We start from the raw sequence: 4,505 nt of genomic DNA, 5'->3' as shown, positions 1-4,505 counted from the left end.
TAACCTGGAAAAGTCTCTGTACCACCACTTCGTTGGGTACCACGTGCTTGAATCCTGATGCCACACCTCCTTTCTTGTATTTGAGGCCAGACTTGAAGTTGCCAAGGAAGATGGCTGACTCGAAGCCCTAGCCCTCACGGTGCTGCATAGCCCTGCGGTTCAGATAGTCATCCAGCTGCCCAGTGAAGATGGCTTCCGTCCCGCTCTCATCCTGGCTGCATTTATTGCCCATCCAGTAGTGGACGTTGTACTGCAGATTCCCGTTTCTCAGCTGCACCGTCTTCAGAATGACATAGGAATCACCAGTAAAGAGTCTCCATAAAGGTTAGGGGCTCAGGTACCAGGCCCCATCCCACAAAGTCATAATTAAAAGTTCTTGCAAATTAAAAGCCCCTACCACCTTGTCCAAAGCTAGTTTTTAAGTTTGTCGAAGCATATCGCTCAATGTACCCACATCAGCAACCTGCCTCTCGTCCAGTCAACTCCATTTGTTCGTTTGCACCTGGGTGTATTTTGTTCAGGATAGAGCTTATAGTTCTGTCTGAGGTGCCTCACCTTTCCTGTTCACATAGATACATCCTCCTCTTCCACTGTGATCTAGCATATGACTACTCTCCCATTCTCCTCTCACCCTCAATAAGCTTCTCTGAGTCACTCTTTTTTCTCCACATTCTACTGCATTTACTGTTTCACCCATTTGGAACATGCAGACTTGTGATAAATTAAAATCCAACCCTACTGCTGTCGAATTGATTCCAACACATAGCAATTCTATAAGACAGAATAGAACTGCTTCATAGTGTTTCCTAGGCTGTAAATTTTTACAGAGGCAGTCAGACTGCTGCTGTAAAAACTTTCCCTCATAGTGGCTAGTGAGTTTGGAGTGACTAGTGGTTACTAACTTCCAACATTTCCATTAGCCCAATGCTTAACACACTGTATCCCTAGGACTCTTTAAGACTTTGATACTTATTATACTGATAATACCAAAGCAATACAAACCTGTCACCATCAAGTCAATTCCTAATATTCATAATGTTGTTGTTAAGTGCCATAACAACACCATATAGGGTTTTCAAGGAACAGCTGGTTGGTCTGAACCAATGATTTCTGCAGTTAGCAGTCCAGTGCTTATCCTACAGTGCCACACTCCGACTCCAAATATTGACAATTTCTTCTTGTTGTTAAGTGCTGTTGAGCTTGTTTTGACTCACAGTTACCCTGTGTAGTTTCCAAAGCTTTCAATCTTTGTGGAGGTAGAGAGCCTCATCTTTCTCTCAAATATTAGTAGTAGTAACCTGTATTTCCACCGCCCTTGACAGATTTCAAAGCACTGTCCTGATTATCATATTGTTTGAGGTCTTCTCAACAAGTCCATACAGCCATTATTATTTCATAGATAAGAATTTGATGCTATACAAGGTTACACAGCTAAACAGCCAATTTTTAATACACTGTTTAAATGAACAAATGAAGATAAAATTGATTGAAGAAACAAGTGAAGACACAGAACCATTTTTAATAGGAAAGACATACATTAAAGCCAAAAGTTGACCATGACTACATTCATACAAACCACACTGTCTGCTGGACTTTTGTTAGACTAGTAAGGTACACTAAAGGACAGAATTTAATCTAAATAGTTCAACAGATGAATAAAAAGCCTTAAAACTGGGTAACTGTTTCCTCAGAATGCCCTTATTTCTGCTATTGCAACTGTTGGGAGCTGTGTGGGAGAGTAACTGCTATGGAAAACGTGGAATTAAAATTAAAAAGCTCTTATGTATATTTTTAGAGAACAGAAACAATTAAAATTAAATGTAACTCAAAACCCAGTTAGTTGAGCTGGCATTTAAATTGACTGCTTAATTAGCAAAATTCCATATGATTAAAGTAGTCACTTGAAAATATCTTTTTAAAGTGAAGCATTTTCATATGTTCCAGTTTTTACATGATCTACATAGTTTGATCATTTTGTTCCCCTCTAGGATTGACTGGTTTTTCAGTTTCAGTTAACGAGCTTCTTAACTTGAGCTTTAGAAGGGTGCTTATCAGAATGAAAACAGAAAGTGGATTTTATTTAACAATAAAATATACTAGGTCTTGAAAGATTATTGACTATCTTCAGTGTATAAAGGAATGTATGGGAGAAACCTTTTTGTCTATGTTCAAATCTTAACACCCCCCCCCCATAGCTTTCATTTTACCTGAGCCATTAAGGGTGTCCAATTTTTAAGGTATTAATGAATCATGAAGTCTTAAGGTTGTACTCCTGATCTCAAGGACTTTTTAAACAAAAGACTCATTTTTTTCAAACCACTTACATGTGATTTTGGGGAAAAGATATATTGTTCTATCCTTTCTTTTCGTTTAGAGCTAGACAAAACCATGTTCACAAGGTAAGAATCAAACCAGATCTTTCAACTCTCCATGGCAGAGACTGGCTAGATATTTACCAAATGTATTTGCTCTACATGTGCACCCAGATTAAATCATTTCCCAAATCCCTGGCATCTAGAAATGGGAATGTATGACCAATTCTTGCCAATGGGCTGTGAGAAGAAGGATGTGTGTCACCTCTTCATCACTGCAATTAAGAGGCATGTGTCTCCTGTATGTGCTCTCTCTTTTCCTCTATTGCTTCCTGGATGATGCCAGGGTGTCTTTGAGCCACATCAAGGAAGGAAACTGATCCTTAAAGGACTGTGTACAGAAAAGCTCCTTAGATGCTCTGGAGCACAGCTTCATACTTCCTCAGCCCACCCTACCACCACCACCACTACATTGATTTGGAGTTGAGCAAGAAATAAAGAGGGATAGTTTATTAGAGCATCTAGTATTGGATCTGACCGCTAGGTTTATAGTGCCCAAAACAGAAATTCTCATCATCACCATAATCCACAATGCCATGTCTGAACAATGTTGTTTCATGTCCTTTTGTTCTAGTTACTTATGCTAGAAGCCAGTGGACCTTAGCATTTTGGGGAGAGAGATTTTTTTCTGATTTAATAAAAACCCAAAACCCTTCTCTCCAAGAAAATGAGCAAATGCTCAAAATTTGCCTAAAATTTTTAAATGTTCCCAAAAGCCCAAGAGTCTGATAACTAGATCTCAGGCTAAAATCGTTGTTATTATAAATAAGTAAACTAGGAATATAAAGGAGCCCTGAGTAAATATTAAGAGCATGTTGTTTCTTAGCCTTCCAATTTTACTCATCATTCCCCTTTCATGTACAGCTGCTCAATTATTTTCATGTCTTAGGTTTTTAGATTTTAAAAAATGCAGAAAATTTAGTCTTTCAACATTGATTTTTCTCTCTCAAAGCAAAGATGTCAGGGTAACAGCTTCAATACCAAACATCAATTCAGTGATCATGTCTTTTGATTTCTGTATTGATTATGAGCAGTCTCTGCCTCAGAACCATCAGCAAAGTGATGGTCGATATTCTATGCCAGTCACTGTGCAATTACTTTTGGAAATAGGATCTTAACTCCCTAGCATGCCTCTTCAGACCTTTTCAATTTTTCCTTTGTCATGCTCCCTAAACCTCTTCTCTCATCACTCCCCACAAAACTTTTTTGTCCTCATAATATCATGCTACTGTGACACACTGAATTTGCCATGTTTTCATGCCTCTGTGACTTTGCCTGGAATGTCCTTTCTCTCAACTACCCAAAAGCCCCTAGTATCCTTCAGGATTCAGATCAAGATTCACCTCTCTGGGAACCATCCTTGCATTACCCAGTCCTGCTGAGTGAAGCACCCTCATGCGTTGAAGCATCCCAAAGGTGTTATTTCTGTCCCAGACATCATCACATACTGTACCATATGGGAAGATTTACTGCTTTGCCTCCCACTGGGCCATTAGCTCATTTAAGTCAAAGACTGTCTTTTGTTGTAGATTCTTTTTGTATCCCCTGCACCTAATCGGTACAGGTGCATCGGATACATGAATGATCATTGAAGCATGTCAATTCTTTACGAACTCATATTTAAGATGGGTAGTTAAGAATATAAGAAGAAAAACAATCAAATATAGCATGCCATGCTTTAAAGGCACCGGTAGAAGAATTCTCAGAGTACTATCAGAACACACCGAATGAAACATTTCTTTCTGAGAGAATGGAAAATGATCGAGAGGGAAAAAGAGGATGATGGAGACATTTAGTGAAGACTTCACAGGGAAGGCTTTTTATTTTTTTCCTTTCAAATGAATTCTTTAATCAAATTCCAAATGAAGCCCTGAGTTACGTTTTCCTTTAAAGTTTTGATTGTGAATCGAGTAATAGTTTACATGGGAGAACATCAGTTTACACTCATAGTTTCATTACAATGATTACAATCCCCTCCATGCATCATCACTCAACAGTATTTGCTTCTATTCTCTGTGTGTGTGTGTGTGTGTGTGTGTGTGTGTGTGTGTTTTAGAGGGGGATGTATACAAAACCACTCAGGGATATATAATAATTTAAACAACCCAAGGGCACATTCTACAAGCCTGTCTC

The 4,505-nt window shown here is 38.8% G+C and overlaps 1 pseudogene; it reads right to left on the bottom strand.

Annotated features, from left to right (window-relative positions):
* LOC102811422 overlaps positions 1-2,216 on the bottom strand; it is a 5,347-nt pseudogene extending 3,131 nt beyond the window's left edge.
* Positions 2,217-4,505: the final 2,289 nt, after the last annotated feature.

The sequence above is a fragment of the Chrysochloris asiatica genome, unplaced genomic scaffold (genome assembly GCF_000296735.1).
Source record: "Chrysochloris asiatica unplaced genomic scaffold, ChrAsi1.0 scaffold00146, whole genome shotgun sequence".
Classification (NCBI taxonomy): Eukaryota; Metazoa; Chordata; class Mammalia; order Afrosoricida; family Chrysochloridae; genus Chrysochloris; species Chrysochloris asiatica.
Note: the sequence above shows the minus strand (reverse complement) of the source record. Positions and strands in the feature narration are given on the sequence as shown.